This window comes from Peromyscus maniculatus, chromosome 20 (assembly GCF_049852395.1).
Source record: "Peromyscus maniculatus bairdii isolate BWxNUB_F1_BW_parent chromosome 20, HU_Pman_BW_mat_3.1, whole genome shotgun sequence".
Lineage (NCBI taxonomy): Eukaryota > Metazoa > Chordata > Mammalia > Rodentia > Cricetidae > Peromyscus > Peromyscus maniculatus.
The window spans coordinates 22904701-22924309 of NC_134871.1; positions in this window are offsets into that span (position 1 = coordinate 22904701).

The following is a 19609-nucleotide window of genomic DNA, read 5'->3' on the forward strand; positions in this document are numbered from 1 at the left end:
TCAAAACTATTACTCATGTAATAGTAACAAGCTTGGCCGTTTTTCAAAAACACACCTCCACATCAAATGTGACAAAGTAACATTGCAATTAGTCTCCTGATTAAATTATCAATTTTCTCCCTTCTCAAATATTTTTGTCTATTGCACATATGCTATCTGGACTCATCAGCAACGCCAACGTTTTCCTGTCTCCCTAAAATTGCGGAAGTATCATCCATTTTGATTCAACTGAATTATAAATCAATAAGCATTTATTGAAACTCTACCAAATGCTTAGACACTGAGAGATGTAAAACCCTAATAAAATTCTATCTTCTGATTTTAAAGGGCTTGAGATTTATTAGAGAAACAAATATATGTGTCTATCTGTGTGTGTATACATATGTATCTACCTACACACACACACACACACACACACACACACACACACCACACACACACACATTGGGGAAAGGGTTAAGGAGTTGGCTCATTCAGTTGTACACTTGCAATTCCAAAATCTGCATCCACAAGTATTTTTCCTCTCTCCATTGAACATTTGCGAGTGCCATTCATTTTGATTCAGTTAAATGCAGTTGAATCTATAGGTCATTTCTCTGCAGAAGTCCCTCTTCCTCAGAGACCCCAGTCTTCACTCTTCACCTGAGTAGATGAGGCCTGTCTATTTCATAGGTTCTTCATGCAAAGTTGATTGATTCAAATGTTTACCTCACTCAAAAAAAAAAAAAAAAAAACAGTCTTCATGATATAGATCATTTGGCCAAAGACCTAGCCAAACTGACATCCAGAATTAACAAGCACACCCAGATTGACATAAATGGAAAAGAAAGACAACATAGATTTGTTTGTTTAGTAGCTGGGTAAGGACAAGGAAAGAGAGGTGATCTGGATCTTTCTGTAGGAGCCATTTAAGCATGGAGGCAGTGGCCCAAGGTTGCTATGGTTCTGATGAGGTGTCAAGATAAGCCCGTCTACCCTGGTGATCTCTTCAGGGATTATATATAATGGATAAAGACAGAGAGCTGGGAATTAACCAAATCAGCACGATTTGGCCTCCCTGATCACAGGGTCACATCCAACTTGAAACTATGAGGTGAATTAACTTTCTGAGGAGCACTGTACTGGAACAGGATGGGAGAACCAAGGTGTCACTTTATTGGGAGTGGCCGTCTGAGACCATTTGGCACTCAGAAAGCCAGGGACTGCCTCAGGTTCCTAGAGCAAAGCTCTGGAGCTGACTGCCTGTAGCAAGTCAGAGATGAGTTCAAGCCGGGAGAGATAAGGTGTGGTAAGATAGCCCTGCAGCCGGGAGCTCACACGCATGTCAGGGAGACTAGAAGAGCGGAGTGAGCAGAGGATAGGAAGAAGCACTGAATGATGGCCCAGGGCTGCAGCCTGGACGGCCCTTCCTGTGGGAACTGACCATCCAGGTTTTCAGTGGAATAAGGAGCAGGCTGCCCAGGGTGTGTGTGTGACTGATCCAGAAACAGTGCTGGGAGCCCCAGGTGAGGAAAGAGCAAACAGTGAAGATCTCACGCAGGGACCTTGAGAGCGGGCACAAAGGGGACCCAGGAAATGGCCCTGGTCTTTGGGACGGGGGATGGGGGCATCTTTAGTTCTTTTGGAAGAGCCATGTTGGTAGAGGGCTGATCAAGAGTCTGGAAGGGAGGAGTCTGCCAGAGGTGGACACTGTTGGGGATGGAAATGCGTGGGAAGGCATCCGTGGGAGGTCCAGGAAGCTCAACACCTGTGCCTGTGTGGACAATGAATCCAGGGCGAGCTGTCGGCATTTTGAGAAGAAAGGAGGAAAGGGGAGGGCGGGCCCAGAAGCAGTAGAAGGTTGACAATTCCTTCAGGGCAGTCTGGAGCAGCTGCAGAAGAGTCAGACTTATGATTCTCCAGTACCCCCAGGAGTGTTCCAAGAGACCCCAGAATTCTCAAGATGGGGAGTGGGAATAGCGAGCTTCTACCTTAAAGACTCCTACAAATGTTTTCTTCCTTGGGGTAGAGGAGAGGAATAGGGACATCTCCAATTCAGCTGAAAGATGTTATTTTAGTGCTTTCTGTGAATTTAGAAAATGAAAAAGCCATCCCCAGCTAGGGATTTAAACCCAGTCAGCTCCAGTGTTTCTTAGTGACTTGGAGAGCACACATTAGTATCAGCTGCAGTCCTCAGCTTAACAGTTTCAGACAGCAAGACAAGGAGGAATAGGTGTAAAGTCCATTCTGATCCTACAGTGTTTTTGAAATCAGGACCCGGGCTTGGGGAGTTCCCTGGGATTCTGCCAGCAAGGAGCAGCCATCATGAAAATTACTGCAGTGTCCTAGAGCCAGGAGCGTCCCTTCCCCCAGTCCCATTGTCAAGGAATCTCTGCCATTTTACATGTGTGGAGTCATGGAAGAATAGATGAGTCCGAGTTCATCTCAGCTCAGGAATCCCTCTGAGAACCAAGACAGGGACAGGGTGGTTTTGGAAGGTGCGTGGTCTGGCATAAAGAAGGGCAGTCACAACAGCCTTTAACCTTAAGTTAGGACAGTCTTTCCTGCACAACAGGCAATACAACGTTTCCTGTGCTGAACAGAAGAACTAGAGCTCTGTCAGGGTGTCCAGTCGGGCTGGCTCCGCCTCTCCTCAGCACTGCAGAACCACCCACCCAGCTGGGCTTCCCTGGAAAGATCTGTTAGAACCTTCTCATGGATACTGGTTATTCCTGCGACTCTACTACTGAGCCTGCACCTCACTCACCTTGACCTTTGGCACCCACGGCATCATCTGCTTTTTCTCTTGATTGAGTGAGTTTTTCAAGCATATGGCCCTGTGCTCGGTTCCCAGGTCCCCTGGCGGCCAAGACTCAGGACATATAAGGAAATCTAGATAGAAGGGGTGATGAGTCAGCTTTTCCTTCCTCCTAACTTTAAGAGTAGGAAGGTTTCTTTTGGCTCAGTTTTGGAGGTTTCAGTCCATGGTTGGTTGTCCCCTTGCTTTTGGGCTGATGAAAAGGCAATACAGCAACGTGGGAGCATGTACATGGCGGGGGAAGCTGCTTGCCTCATGGAAACTGGGAAGCAAAGAGCGAGGGAGGAGGAGATTAGTCTCCCAATTCCCTTCAAGCCTTAGTAACATAACCTTAGATCTCTGTTTGGGCTACCTCTCAAAGTTACCACTACCTCCCAATAGCTCCAGGGATGGGGATCAAGCTATGGGACCATTTAGAAACATTCAAATTCTAAAATATAGCATAGAGATGTTGGTGTGGTATAGAAAGCATGAGGACGAAGGCAGGAGGCTTTCTGAACCCTCCTGGAGATAGAATGTAGAAGAAATGAGAATCAAGGAGAGAAGCAAGAGGGCGGTGGAGATTATGACTTGTTCGGGGGTGTTTCTTTCCCACCTGCCAGTTCCCAAATAACCAACGTGGAGACTTACTATTAATTACAAATGCTTGGCCAATAGCTCAGGCTTGTTACTAGCTAACTCTTTTTTTTTGTTTGTTTTTTCGAGACAGGGTTTCTTTGTGTAGCTTTGCACCTTTCCTGGAACTCACTTGGTAGCCCAGGCTGGCCTCGAACTCACAGAGATCCGCCTGGCTCTGCCTCCCGACTAGCTAACTCTTACATTTAAATAAACTCATATTTCTTATCTATGCTTGCCATGTGGCTTGGTACCTTTTCTCAGTACGGCATGTCCATCTTGCTTCTCTCTGCATCTGCTGGTGACTCCAGACTCCACCCTTCTCCTTATCAGCATTCTCAGTTTGGCTCTCTAGTCTAATCTTATTCTGTCCAGCTATTGGCCAGTCAGCTTCTTTATTAAACCAATCACAGTGACATATATTCACACAGTGTATAGGAATATTCCACAATGACTGATAACTTGATTGGATGGAGAAGCTCCTGGGAGATGAATAAAGTATAACTTTTGGGTCTGTGATGATGTTTCCAGAGACAATTATATCTTGAGTACTCTGGCATAATCAATGGTTCAAATGCATTGATGAGCTCCAAGTTTGATAAGTTATTGGAAGATGGTGGGACTCTAAAGGGAGGGGAGTGTATCTTTCCCTGACCCTTTCCTTTCTGGCTCTAGTTCCTGAGTGCCGTGAAGTGAGCAGCCTCCAACATGTGTGCCTGAACCATGACATTCTGCTCACCACAAGTTCGTAGCAATTGAGCAAGTGATCCTTTGACTGAAGCCTCTGAATCTCTGTTCCATACTAAATCCTCCCTCCTCTGAACTGTTTCAGATATTTTTCATAGTGATAATAATCTAACAGAAAGATGAAGACAAGTTCGCCAGTTGGAGAAAAGACACTGGCCCTGGGAGTGTCAGCATGCCTGGGCAGGTGCTCACCCTAGCCCTTGCCCCCAGCCAGCCTTGCATTAGATCATGGGCATGTGATTCACTGTGGCCAATGGGACCCACAATGATCTTGAAGCAGAGCCTGTAGAAGAGTTTCCCCTTCCTTTAAAATGATATGTACTCTGGAAGGGATGTGTCCCCAACTGGACACGAATGTGCTTGTGTGTGGTACATGAACAATAGTACCACTCTTGTAATAACAAAGCTGAGTAATAGGAAATGCTGGGTCCTTGGTGGCATCTTTGATCTTTCTCTGCCCCAGAATGCTGATGTAAGCAAATATCCCAATGTAAAAAAATAGTTCCCAAAGCTGGGATTAGTAGAAGAGGCCTGAAATTCCAGCTACTTGGGAGGATAAGGCAGGAGGTCACAAGTTAAGCCTGTCTTGGCATTTTAGTGAGGCCCTGTCTCAACAGCAATGATGATGATGGTGGTGGTGGTGGTGGTGGTGGTGGTGGTGGTGGTGGTGGAGAAGAATGAGGAGGAGGAAGAGGAGGAGGAGGAGAAGGAGAGGGCTGGAGATAGAGATTGGTGATAGAGCACCTGCTTAGATTCAGTCTCCAGTACCACAAAAAGCAAACAAAAAAGCAAAAGCAATCTTTCTATATCTACCCATCTCAATATATGCATATAAATTTAGAGGAATTCCCAGTTTCGTAACCTAAGGAGGATTTTGCACACATCTCTGCCCATGCACGTACATAATCTGCCCATATACCAGAAGGTGCATCTGTTAAGTTTAAGAATCAGCACGGTGGCACCATCACTGTCAGCCATCGGGTGCACAGATGGCCATCGTGTGTGGGCCACTGTGGCTCCACACAGAGCAGTCCTACTGTCCTGCACGTGCTGTGTTCTCTGCTGTTCATCTTTCCTATAACTAACTACAGCATCATTTATCTTTTCCTGTCCTGCGGATTACATATTTGGGGACTTTTTTTCCTTTTCCAGAGATTACATATTTGGGGTCACATAGTATGTAGCCTTCCAGATGGCGGCTGTCTCTTATGGTCAAGCTACCCTGAAATATATTTTATTAAGACATAATTAATGTAAAACAAACTGTTTTTATACTCACGTATTTTCCGTTTTAAAGATTTAAATATATTTTTCAGTTATGTGTATGTATCTGTGTAGGGGCATGTGCATATGAGTGCAGGTGCCTGTGGAGACCAGAAGAGAGCACTGGATCCCTTGAAGCTGTGAGCAACCCTACAAGTATGCTGGGACTAGAACTCTGATCCTCTGGTGAGGAATAGTAAGTGGCTTGAACACTTTAGAAGGCGATGGCCAACTCTAAAAGATTGAATCCAGCACTCATTCTTAGGTTCAGAACCATCCCCAAGCCCTGTGCATATTTTAAAAGTTGGCTGTTATGTTAGCATTTATAAAGAACTACCATAGTATTCACCTTAGACAGCAGAATCTGGTCACGTCCTCCAGGGTCCACACCTACACTTGGTTTAACACCTTACAGTGGTCCTTAGCAAAGCTGTGGTAAACAGATTTGAGCTCATATCAAAGAGGCTGTCTGCTACCCGTTTGCTTGTCCACATACCTTATTGGTGGACTATCGTCAGCCATCAAGGTATAAGCTGTGGTCGCCTCTCTAGTTGGTCTAGGCATCTTCTCTTGCTGTTGAGTTGTTTGTTCTCAAACAAGTTGCTCACCCATTCCGTGTTTCTGTAAGTGCAATGTGATGTGACTGGGTAAATAAGGTGAGCTCTACTCACTTCTCTACCTTTAAAATCCTAAACCACCTGTCACTGCAAAATCATCATACGTGATCTGGGTGACATTAAGAATTCTAACATTTCCCAGCATCCTCTTTGCACACTTACAGGACATGTGATCTCTTGAGTCCTCGAGGAAGCACTGTGTAAACAGTGGAAACCCTACAAATGTTTCCTCCTCACAGAGGGAGGCAGCGTCAGGCACACAGAATGCAAGAAGGGAGCCACTCTGCTGACATCCCGGTGTCTGGCTTACAGCAACCTGCTGCTCAGCCCCAGAGCCTCTCCAGAGTCTGCAGACCCGGGTGTTGATGAGCCAGATCGAAGATGCAACCTAGTGCATCCGATGGGAAGGAGAGGAGGGGGGAAGTTGCCTGTGAGATTAAGAACATAATTAATAGCCTTCCAATCGTGGAGCTGTAAATAGATCAAGGCCATTCTTTGTATGCTGAGATGGAGTGAGCACAAAGAATTAAGAGGAAGGAAGGGGGTACGGGCAACAGGAAGGGGGTCACGGCAGAGAACTGCACAAGGTCAACAGAAGTGTGATGGCTTATTATGTTTGTCTCTACTGCTCTCTTATAGGAAACATGACCTTACCTAATTGTGGTTACCGCTAAGGAGGGACCTGGCTGCTAAAGGACAGGAGTTGAGGAGGGAGCCTTCATGTGGCATTCCTTTTGGTATATCTTAAATTTTTATTCACATGAACAATTGCTTATTCAAAAACTAAATCATACAACCCCAATAACAACAATAATAAAAAACAATTAGCTGTAAAATTATGTTAATATAGGATTATAGTCATATAATTATATATCAACTGTATTAATTTTGTAACTATATACACCAATAACTTACTATAATATAAACACTTGGGAAAAAAAATGGACCTGAAGCCAGCTACTGGCTGGGTAGTTGTGGCTTGGAGCCTCCGTTTGCCTATAGAGCTAAATGGCATCTATTACCCCTACACTAATTACCAGAGAGGGCAGTAAATGGGGTGGGCACAGCACACAGGGGTGTGAATGCCTGGCATCTTCACCAGCTCAGGACCCATCTGTGGGTGGAGGGCCCAAGCCATGGGCACACTGGGCAGACGAGCAAGGGGACAGAGTGGGATATCTGGACTAAGCTAAGCAACTGTGCCCTTGAAAGCAGCTGTGCCTGGTTGCAGACAGAGAAGTGGTTTGTAAATTCCAGACTAACCCCCACAAAGGCTGTGTTCTGCTCTGGAGCTTTCTGAGGCCCTGGCTTCCTCTTGGCCTCCATTACTTTGGCCTCCGTAGGATAAACACTGGACTTACACAGTCCTAAAGGTTGGTCCTGGCCAAGTCTCTAGGGATTTCTTGGGTTGGCCTTGTTTGAGCAGCCCCGGGGCTTTAAACTGCTCCACTGTGGTCCAGCTTCTCCTATTCACTCACATGTGGGTGCCTCCGTCGGGTGGGGTGGCTGCTGCTGCTCTGGTGTGAGCCAGAGTTGCCTCATCATCCCCATGCTTCTTCATTTCCAGGAATGAGAAGGGGTCATGGGACAAAGAAGTGGTTAGCTCTTCCCCTTGTTTATCTGTGGGGCGACACTGGGCCTGGAACTCAGAGCTAAGGGAACGGAGATGTGACGGCCAGTGTCACCCCACACACCTGCACTCTTCTCTTCCTGTGGCCTCTCTCTTACACGAGAGAAAATCAAACCCAGAAACACAAAGATTTCAGGGTAAGCTTCAAGTGGAACCCTTGTCCTCCAGCTGATCTCGGCAGGCTCCCTCCACACTTCACTACTTGAAACCACAGACTTAGTAGAAAGAAGAAAACACTGTGAATTCCCTGATGTTACTGCAGTCCCCTCACTGCAGGCATCAAGAGCTTTTTCTGAGGGACCCCCTCCCCCTGGTACCTCCCAGTGGCGCTGCTCTAGAAGAATTATGACTTTAGCTCTAGAGATGGAAAAACATCTTGCCAGGAGGCAGAGACTCTGGAAAATTGCTAATAAATTGCTACTGCTTGCTATTAAAAGGATCGGTAAGATAAGGCTAAAAAGTAACTGATGGAGGCCCTCACATTTTGAGTATTAATGGGGGACATGGCGCCTGGCAGCTAGGAACAGTCTCAGAAAGAGTGCATGCCATTCACCTCCTCCCACAAAAACTCCGACACCTTCATTCATTGCCTTTAGACCTGGAGTTACGGATGCTAGTTTTGAAAGAGGAAGTTATTTGGGGAGAACTAGGTATCAGAGAAACCGCTTTCTGTTAGGAACATTGAAAATTTTTATTTACAAGAGTCTCTTGGGGTACCATTAGGATGGGGTGCATGTTCTTTGGGGCTGTGCCAAGACAGGAAGGAACCCAGGCATGCAGAGGGCTCCAGGCTATTGCAGCCCTGAGCACGGCTTGACTGAACATATTGTTCAGTGTCTCTCCTCACCTCAGCAGATGGCCCCGAGGAGGACAGCCAGACCCCACAGTCAAATGGGCACTCTGAGGGGATGGGAAGCAGGGTCTTCTGGGGACTGATCTCTGCCAATGGCCTTCCATCATCCAAGAGGGAGGCACCAGGCATCCACAGCTGAGCTTTGAACCACAAATTTCTACCTGTCTCCTCATTTTCTGGCTGCCAGACAGGCAGCTCCAGCAACAGAGAAGCCTCTAGTGAGATCCAAGGAGTCTCACTAGTGGGGAGTTCAGCTTGCCTTCCATTTGTCCATAGCATTTCCCACTCGCGGGTCCTTCCATATAACACAACTTCCCATCCAAGTGTCTCCGAACTTGTAGAAGCTCCCACATTTGCCTCCTCAGGGATCACCCCGAGTTCACTGCCTCTGTAAAAAGCAAGTCTCTGAGGCAAATGTTGCCCGAGGGGACCCAGCGTCACATAGACGGCAGCTCTGGTCAGGGATTTAAGAATCTGGACCTCATGCGAGCGCAAGCCGTCTTTGGACAAACGATTTGGGCTCCCTGGCTGGCTCCTCAGTTTCCTTCCCCAGGTGCCCTGTGATGCTCCATTTTCTCCTGCTCCAGGGAGCTCTGAATTTGCTGAGTGTACACACAGGAAAGTTGGGGCCTGAGGGAACTGTGACTACAAAAGGCCAGAACCCAAACACCCCTGAGATCTGCAGGAGTCAGCCTTGTCTACCAGGAACAGCTCCTCTGTGTCTCTGACTCATGACAACCAGCTCAATACTGCTGCTGGAGTCTGAGCAGAACGGCAGGCCAGCAAGGGGCCTGGCGGCATGATGGAGGGAGGCTTCAGGGCACAGACGGCTCTAAGTGAGTTGGCATGCAGACAAGAGGGTGCTGATCCCGTTGCCCATCCTTGTGGACTGAGGCCAGCCTTCTACTTTTCAGGCCTTGTGGCAACTTACTAAGGTGACTTGCAGACTGCACCTTTCCTGTGCCCTGCGGCTTTCAACCAGCTTTTCTGTTCGGCAGAGCAGCCATAGACTCAGGCCACTGAAAACATGCTACGAAACTTGTCTTTAAAAAATGCAAAAGGGTACTGCCAGAAACAGCTGTGTCCCCCTACCTGGGACCTAGCTTGGTGGGGACAGATAGACTCTGTCTTCTCACGAGGATACTTAGGCAGTCAGCAAGGTACAGACTCCAGCCTGGAGCTCCTTGCCTGCCAATGAGCACAAGGCACTCATTGGCCCTCTGGGAGGCTCCTCACCTGAGCATCTTTAGGGGACCTGTCATCCTCAGTTGGCCTGAAGGTGGCAGCTCTTCCCAGGTCTGCAATGCACTGAGAATTTGCTTTTCTAAAGCCCTTTAAAGTAGGCCAGCTTCCCTCTCCCTGCCTGGCCCGCATCCAGCCTTAGCAGATTATGAAACAGCCTCGCTTCTGTTTTCAGAGATTTGTTGGTAGAACCAGCCCACCGCCCACTGCTCCTGAACTGGGATGGCACAGAGCAGGCCTGGAACCAGGACAAGCCTCTGAAGGGCAGCACAGGATTCTGGGCAAGGCCCCCGGGAGTCCAGCTGATGTGATAGAAATGCACACTGGGGTGCCTGTGAGGCCTGCGGTCTTGGCCCAGCATCCAAACCCATCTGAGGAAAATCCGAATAGCCACGACTTCCTCTCTGACCTCCTACCCTTCCTCCTTCCTCCTAAACTAGTCAAACTGCTGAGTCACGAGGCCAGGTGACTTGGAATAGTATAGGCGGAACCTGTAAAATAATGGAGGCAGGGTACAGGTCCAGCAAAAATTCAAAGCTGGCTGGGCGGTTGGTGGCTCACGCCTGTAATCCCAGCACTCGGGAGACAGAGCCAGGCGGATTTCTGTGAGTTCAAGGCCAGCCTGGTCTACAGAGTGAGATCCAGGACAGGCACCAAAGCTACACAGAGAAAACCTGTCTCGAAAACAAAACCAAACAATTCAGGAGTGGATAGCCACAGACCACACACACTGCAATGACATGTGCTGCATCCGCTGCTGGACATGCTGGGGACATCAGCTCCAGCCTTTGAGTCCTGAAGTATCTCCGGCGTGTCTGATAATGACGAAAACAGTCTCAGCTAAAGTGGATCTAACTATGTGCCCATCGTCCTTCTAGGAGATTTTGTCTACTGGCCTGTTTAATGAAAATGGCCCTGTACTGCTGATATTCAACGATGAAATGATGAAACTGAGATATATAGAGTTTACACTACTTGTCCAAGGCCATACAGCAAAATGAGTGGTTGGTTCTAAGATTCAAACACAAAGTGATCGGTCTTGGCTCAAGAGCTGAACAATGGTCGTTGTTAATGATATGGCGGTGCGCACTGCCTCCCACACAGACAAGACACAAAATCTCAGATAAGCAGGTTCCTGGGCCCCAAGTCTGCCCTTCATCCAGAATGTCATTCAACCATCAGCATAGAATGGAAACTCTGTGGTCCAAGTGACAGCCACGCAGAGCTACAGGAAGTCCACTTTGGGGGCCAGAATAAATGAGGCCATATTTAATTCATTCCCAGGGTGCCAGGCTTCTCCTGGACCCCTCCCTCAACACCTTGGCTCCGCCATTCTGTCTCTAGCCCCTAAATGAGTCGGTGCAGCCCCTAACAAGGCAGCAGACCCTGGGGGAATGGCAGCAGCAGGAGAATAATGAGTGCACAGTGCCGGGTGGGAACTATAGAGACATTAGGATGGAAATTAAGCTAGAGAAGAGATGGATTGGAATGGACTTTGGGGACTTCTTTTTTTCCATTCCACAGATTGCTTTTCAAGGGGAAAAGTAAACAGTAATAGAAAACAATTGTTCAAGGAGTGAGAGACTCTGTTTTCCTGCTACGAGCTTAACTTTCTGGCTGCATCTGCCTCCCAGGGCTCCATCAGTCTTGAAGCTTGGTGTCCTGGCCTGGGTGTCCAGGACCACTTCTGCAGACTCTGTGTGAATAGGGCGGGGGCTGACAAGGATGCATTTCTTTATCAGTAACCTTTTCCGAGTCGGAGCATACGGAGTGCCTGGGGGTCATAGCAAGATTGTCTCTGCTCCAGCTGTTAGAACCACTAATCGCCTCCTGGAACAATCCAAGCTATCCCTGGGGCTTTTTATAAACCTCCAGGATTTCCAGTACTCCTGCATGGAAGAGGCATCTTAGTGTCCTTCTCTTGCACAGCCAGAGCAGCCATTTTATTCCTTAGCCTATCCTCTGCCTGCCCATCCTTGTTCCTTTCCTCAACCACCTTCATTTAGTTCCCATCTCAGGTCTGCAGCTTAATGATTCCTGGGCCATGCCAGGCGCACGTGGAGGCTGGACTCTTAAAACTGTATTAAGGCCATTTGACAAGACCAAGCTCTCTGTCTTCTATTTCTGTCTGGTTCAACATCTACCATTCCATGTTAATGGCTGAAATAAATGTGAGGGAGAGGATTCATCACCCTTTTCTAGAAGCAGGAGACAGTTCAGGGTGTCATGTGCCTTGTGTTCACATCCACAAGGAGATTGATGACTTACACTCTTGACTAATAAGAAGCCTGCCCAGACTTAAATGGACCCAAAAATTCTTTTTTTGGTGTTGTCTGACTTAGAGTTAAATTTATTGCATTCAATATTTTATCTCAGTATCAAATCATAAGGCTGAATGGAGCCTCAGATGCCGTCTCTCCGGTTCTGGCTCTTATGGGTTGGCTCTCTCCTTGAACTCCGGCTGGTGTTGTGACCTGACCCAGGACATTTGCTTTGTTAGATATGAGGAAGTTAGTTCTGGGAAGGTCTGGACCACTGGATGGAGAGTTTGACTGGCATGTCAAAACAGAAAACAGAACTTGAGGACAGGTGGGTGTCGTCACTGGATACAAGACTGCCCAGAGCTCCGCTCATCGCTGGAATGTGGTTGGGCAGAGAGGAGGCCTGGGTTTGAACTGCAGCTCTGTCTGGTGGGATGCCCTTTTAGCCAGTGGCACTTGCTTTACCTTTACACTGGCACTGGAGCCTTCCCTGCTCTCTACCCTGGAACAGCAGGGCGGGCACTGGAACAGTACCGAGCACAGGAAGGACCCAGGAAGTGCCCGTGTGTAGAAGCTGTTCTCTCTTGTCCAACAAGGCTGCCCGGCTGTGATGGGCCTAGGTGTGGAGGTACTCAGCATCTCACTAGAAAGAAGGCTCCTTGAAATTCCTTAACAGGATGGCTGCTTTATGACACTGGACACCACCACAGCCCCTGGGACCCATGGGTCAGTTCAGCAAAGAGACATGGGCACAGCACAGGTTCTACTCAGTCTGGGGTCTGTGTTGGCAGAGAAAGCAAAAGAAGATGCCAGGAAGCACCAAAAGGCACATTCGCCACGAGGCAGCAGCAATTCACCTTGTGAATCTCCCAGACTGCTGTGGAAGCGGGGAGAGCAAGCCAGCAAGAAGTCCTTACAGTTTCTGTGACTCTTCCCAGGCTCGGGAACGTGGGTGGACCTCATGGCTGTTCTCTGTGACTTAAAGGGGAAAATGCCAAGGAAGCCAGAGTTCTGCCCCAGAGACGCAACCTCATCCTGGGGGCTCTGTGAAATGATTTCTGCTGGGGGTTTCCACTCTACATCTGATTAAAAGGAGACAACCAAGGACCAAGAAGCTACTTGCCCAGGAAGTAGGAGCAGATCTTGTTTGCAGGAAGCAAAGGTTGACACAGATGTGATGTGAAGCTGAACCCCAGAACCATACAGTTACCTCGGGCCTGGTCTCACGGGCTGTTAAAACAGACGCTGTTCAGTCCAATCAGGCTAAAGCACAGGGCTCTTTGTACAGTGAATTTCTTTCACTTCTTCAGACAATTCTGCATCCTGCTGTGCAGATGACACACTGTTGGTCTTTCCTTGTCTTTGTCACCAGAAGGTAAAGCAGCCTCATGGCTTGGAGCACAAGGTCTTGGCTGAGCGCTACCTGTTCTATGACCTCGGGCCTGCATACATACAGTTTGTTGTTCTGTACTATGGGCAGGTGGTACTTTATCAGCAGACACATAAATGCGTGCTCAACTAACGGTGGTCTTCGGCATTGTTATTAGTTGTTACTAGTTACATTGTTACCACATATGGGCCTCTAGATCAGTCAGTCTTGTATAATAATCTAGCCCCCAACACCAGGGACCATCCTCTAGTGTCTTCTTTTTTGTTTTTATTTAGCCATGGTCCTACTGAAACTTCAGCACCTCCTTCTCGGGGATGCTTGTCCCTTTCCTCGTCTCCATGACATCACCTTGCACAGACTTACCAGTGAGACTTCAACTAGCTAACAAGAAGGTTGACATACACATGTCTTGATGCAATTGAAGTTAACAAATATCCACAAGGAAGCCCGGGAAAAGCTAAACAGATGCACCCTTGCAGCTTTGAAGTAGAGAAACTGAAGAGGGGCTTAAAAGACTAGACTCCTGGGCTGTGATCCAAACCTTACAGCTTGATTTGAATTCTTGGGAAAATTCAAGAAATGGGTTGTAGTGGGTGGTTGTCCATGCCATGCCCTGAAGCACTGCCCCTAGTAAGACAGCAGATAGCTGCTAGGTACCTGCTGCTAGGACATTGGGTGTGGCCACCAGGGACCCTTAAGACCTGGGATGCACATAACATGCTCTCTCTTCTCTTTGTTACCTTGTGGTCTTGGATGCTGGTGTAGATTAGGGCAGAGCTCTCCAGAGAACAGTGCTGAACTGTGCCTCACCTTTTCAGGATCCTGCTACAATTCCTATTTCCTGTATTGTGAGTTTCCTGTATCGTGAATTAACTCCCCCCAATAAATTCCTATAATCATTAAGCTATTTCCATGGATCGGTAGAGATTTAATCACATTATCTGGCACCCAACACAGGGCATGGGTCAAGAGTCTTTGTGTGTGTCTACAGCTGTGTATAGTGGAAAGAAAATAACACATTGGTGATGACCACCCAAGGCCCTGTTCCCAGTCAAAGGAGCCTGGCTAGGGAGGAAAGAGATGTCCTGAGTCTGTAAGACATTGTCTCAGGAAGTCAAAATCAGCTCTAGCAAAGACAGCCCTGCCTGGCTGACCCAGACAGGGAGAGCCAGGATAGATCCTCCCATGAGGATGACAGAGGTTCTAGAGGACTCGAGGTTCTTCAGACCGGAGCAGTCACATCTGGGTTGTGGGAGTCGTCTCCTGCTCTTCTTCCATTAGAGTCTTTCGTCTGAGGTCTACAGCGATGTTCTGAACGGGGAACTTTGAACTTGTTGTTCATTTATTGTTAGTTGCTGTGTGTACGTAGCATATGGTTTCCAGTGTGGGTACATGGTGGAATGGTGACCTTGAGATAACTAGTGCATCATTACTTCGTGTGCTTGGTCTGGTGGTGCCTGGAGTGCGTCTTACAGGCAGGTGGTGTCCTGTCGATCTTTTGAACTCGTTCCTCCCATCCATCTGACACCTCTATTTTTCAGCAGCATCTTCCAAACCCTTGTCCCAGGCCTTGGCAACAACCACTCTGCCCTCTACTTCTGTGATTTCTAATTTTCTGGCTCCTCCATTTGGTTGACAATCACATGGCCTGGCTTGCTTCGCTTAGCACAATGTCTTCCAAGTTCATCTACTTTGTTGAAAATGACAGGATTTTTTTTTCTTTTTTAATACCCGTTGGTGGCTGTTTGGGTTGCTTCCATATTTTGACTATTATGAACAGTGACGAGATGAGCACAGGAATATAGATGTCTCTTTGACATGCTAACTTCGTTTCCTGAGGATTTAGACCCAGTAATGGGATTACTAGATCATACAGTAGATTTATTGCTGGATTTTTAAAACCCTCTAGTGTTTTTCATAATGGCTGAACTAATTTACATCCCCACCCACACTGTATGGTGTTTCTTACAAAAGGAATCTTTAAAAAAAAAAAAAAAGCTGCACCCTGCTCATAGTGAATGAGTGGTAATTTGTTTTTAAAATAAAATCCAACATTTAATTTTCTGTTGGTGTCTCCTGGCCTCCCTCAGTCTTTCTCTCCACAGCCTTTACACAAGATGAGAGACAGCTACTCCCAGTGGGTGGCTTCTGTGGATCAGAGTCAGTAGCTCCATCTCCTTCACATCCCTCTCTTCACAGGTAGTAGGCAGAGTTCCTGACTGATACCCAGAGGTCAAAAGGCAGAGGTGTGTTTGTGAGCTTGGACAAGTGACATAACCCTATCTGAGCTTCAGGGTCTTCACTGGTAATAAGATAATTAATGAGGCTGTAGTGAGAAGTACCAGAATTAAGAACGCCTCCCAGTTCCCAGTGACTGTTATGAGTCATGGATTGTAAGGCAGACTCACGCTCTCCTGCTCACATGATCTCAGACGCTGAGTGTGCTCTGACTCTCTGTGTCACTCAGGAATACGAGTGAGGTGTTATCTACTATTCCAGGGAGTCATGCAAGGGGGTGGAAGTGGAAGTGGGTGGGGGTAGGTGGGGGGATCCAGTGAGGACTGGCGCGGGAGTCGAGGCTGTCAGGCGGCCTTGTCCTCAGGCTTGTATGCATCAGCCACTTTGAGATGTTTACATTTTGGCCTAAGAGGAAGTGCTCTCAGGATCCAGGGCACGTGAAACTGAGTCAGGGTATGTGTGTTACGCTTAGATGAAGTCTCCCGTGACGTAGGGATGCAAAGTGCAATCTGTTCTAAATTTATGTCAAATGACAAGTCATCTCGCTGTTTCTTCTTGGGTGAGAAAGCAAAGCTCTAACTGACTGCTGCATGCTGACAGAGCTTCTGCTTTACTTCAGTTCCTGGAAAGCTCTCGGGAGCACCGGTTGGCCAATAGGCCCCTTTTCCAGCTGAAGGGGGCGATGAACATGGAGGTTGAGGCCCAAACTGTCTCCCCTGCCAAACATAGGTGGGGGAGGTCGTGAACCTCCAGCTGCTTCTGGTCCCCTTCAGGTCCCCACCCACATGGTCCCAGGCAGGTCCTCTGTGCCCCTCTCAGGAAGACCACAAGTGGCTCTGCAGCGCACCCCCAGAGCTTGGGGACTTGGACACGTACCAACATCTGCACTGCTGGGAACCATGGCCACACCTAACAGCAACTCTGAAATCTTCAAAAGGATGACAGGACCCCACAAAGGTGATTCCACATGGACTATGATAAAGCCATTAAGCTGATTAACTGCACAGAAAGATTAACTTTGGACTACAAACTGCTCAGGATAATTTCGAGATGGCTAGCTGAGATGATCCCGATTCACAGACTACTCGAGCAAGGACTTAAGACAAGCCCTGAACTTTGGCATTACGCTCAAACTGGACAACAAAGGATATAGTTACCTTTCCTAGAATTTGACAATTAACCCAAAATTTTTCTTTTCAGAATAGGGTCGGGCGGTGGTGGCGCATGCCTTTAATCCCAGCACTCGGGAGGCAGAGGCAGGTGGATCTCTGTGAGTTCGAGGCCATTCTGGTCTACAGAGCGAGATCCAGGAAAGGCGCAAAGCTACACAGAGAAACCCTGTCTCGAAAAACCAAAAAAAAAAAAAAAAAAAAAAAACCAGAATAAAGATACCTTTGCCCATACCCAGCAGGAAGCAATTTTAAGAATACGACGCTCACATTCCCAAAGAGGTGGTGTGGGGCGGGTGGTTTTTTGGTCTTTTAATGGGTTTTAGGTCTGGGATAATTTTCATTGTTTAGGGGGATTGGTTACAAGTTGTTGTTAAGGGTTAGGAAAAGGGCTAAGCAAAGGAGATTAGATTTAAGGTTCTTGTTTTAAAAAAAAGAATTACTAGTTTTAAATACTTTACATTGGATTGGATTGTTTTATATTGTATACAAATTATATATATTGAGATTGATAATATTAGAAAATGCCATACATATATTTCTAATCTTTTTCAAGATATTGTACTTGTACCATTCATTTAACAATGTAATGCAATTTGCTGATCCTTGAATGTTATTGTTACCAACTATTAGGATATAAAGAAATCAAAGTTAGTAGTTAGACATTAAAATCGAACTTGTAGCTATATTAGGTGTATTTTCAAGATCGAGCAGATATATTTTAGATAGACAGGTCATCTTCAAACCCTTCAGAGATCTACAGAATATGGCATTTAAAATGTTTTAATAACTTAGAAATTTTTTCCTTTTTTATTAGGACTATGAGACACGTCGGCTCCTGGCAGTACCAATCTACTTCAGAGAAAATATGGACATTGATGAAACTGCATATGGAGTTAACTTTCACTGTAGCAAAAGTTAGCCAATGAACAACAAAGTATCCTCGAATCAACTGCTGACAAACAGGACAAAATGGACAGACAGGACATGAAACAAAGGACTACCGATTCTTGCCAAGACAAGTGTGGTTGTGGCTTTATCAAAAGGCATCTTCTGAGGCCAGGACAAAATGGCACCATCCTTGAAGTGGCCTTCGCAATCCGGAAAAAGTACAGTGCCCTTTTCTTCGAAGGCAGCTGAACAGGCAGAGGGCTGATGGTTTCTGATGTGCAATGGAACAGCAGCTGAAAGCTCACGCCTCTCAATGGTAGACTGGCATTTAATAGAGGGATGTGGAGAAGAATGGGATGCCGAGATGAACACACACACACACACACACACACACACACACACACACACACACACACACACACACAGTCAAGAAGAATGGACAGCTGAATTTAAAAAAAAAATCAACAATTTCGAGAATTTAAAATCCTGAATCATGACATGACACTAATGGAATTCAGGTGTTTCTGGTACATGGACTGCTCTCACCAAATGTGAGGTCGAACTGTTGACCTTGTGTACATCCTAGTTCACAAATGATTCTGTCAGATACGCTAAGCCTATAGGCTAAAGATGATGCCCCAACACTGAGGAGAAACCTTGGGTGACTGTCCAGGCAGCTGGCTGTTTCTGTCAACTCACATACTCACATTTTTTTTTTTTGGAAGCTGCTTGTATACACTTCCTGTTTTTACTTTTATTATGTAATATTTCCTTCTTGGGTCTCTGAGGGAGTTGAAGATTAGATAGTTATAGTTAAAGTTTAGATACTTATAGTTTTCCTTGTTAAGAATGTTAGAAAAGAAACTCACTAAAGAGTAAGTGTATAAATTTGAAAGATAAGATAGTTCTGTTAGTAATATACATTAGGATAGAAAGTGAATCAAGTACATTTTGGACTTACCAAAATAGAATAGATAATGGAATTATTTTCTCTGAATTTGTCAAATGCAAATGGACTAGACATTGTTTAGGTATTTATTGCTTGTATATATAATATATAGTTATTGTACTTCTGTATATAGTTTTTCTTATATTAGTTATAACTTTTTTCCTTTTTTCTTTTTATTTAAATAGAAAAGGGGAAATATGGTGATATTTCATTTGTACTGAAATATGATTTTATTTGTATGTTAATAAATAAAGTTGCCTGGGGGTCAGAGCTAATAGCAAGCCATAGCAGAAGTCTGGCAGTGGTGGTGCACACCCTTAATCCTGATCACATGACAGGCAGATCTCTGTGTGTTCAAGGATACAGCCAGCATGGAGACACACGCCTTTAATCTCAATACCAACCATAGAAGACCTGGAGGTCTGTACAGACAGGCAGTGATGAGGAGGTCATGTGGTTGGGTTTACAACCAATGAGAAGGCAGAACAGAAAGTCAATAAAAAGACACAGGAAGTAGGTCTCTTTCTGAGGGGAAGGACAGCAGTGACAGTGAAGGGTAAGAAAGGTTTTTAGCTCTTAGCTATTGCTCTGACCTCTTGGGCTTTTAACTCTGCATTTGGCTCTGTGTTTCTTATTTAATAAGACTGTTCATCTACATCTGGGTCCTATCTGTGCTCAGGCCTAGGACCCTGCCAGGCTGTGCTCACATGAAAGGATGCTCTGACTTTAGGACTGGGCCTAAGGCACTGGCCTGGCTTTGATAGTCACTTTCAAATGTACCTGGATGTCTGGGACTTTAGGAGGGCATCAGGTCAGATACGCAGTTCTTGGTTTCTGTTTCTATAGGCAATATCCTTCACTGACAGGCACTCTTCATCAAAGCCTGCTAGGAAAGATTAGTGGTCACTGAAAACTCTCAACACAGGTGGAAGAAATGCCGGTTTGTA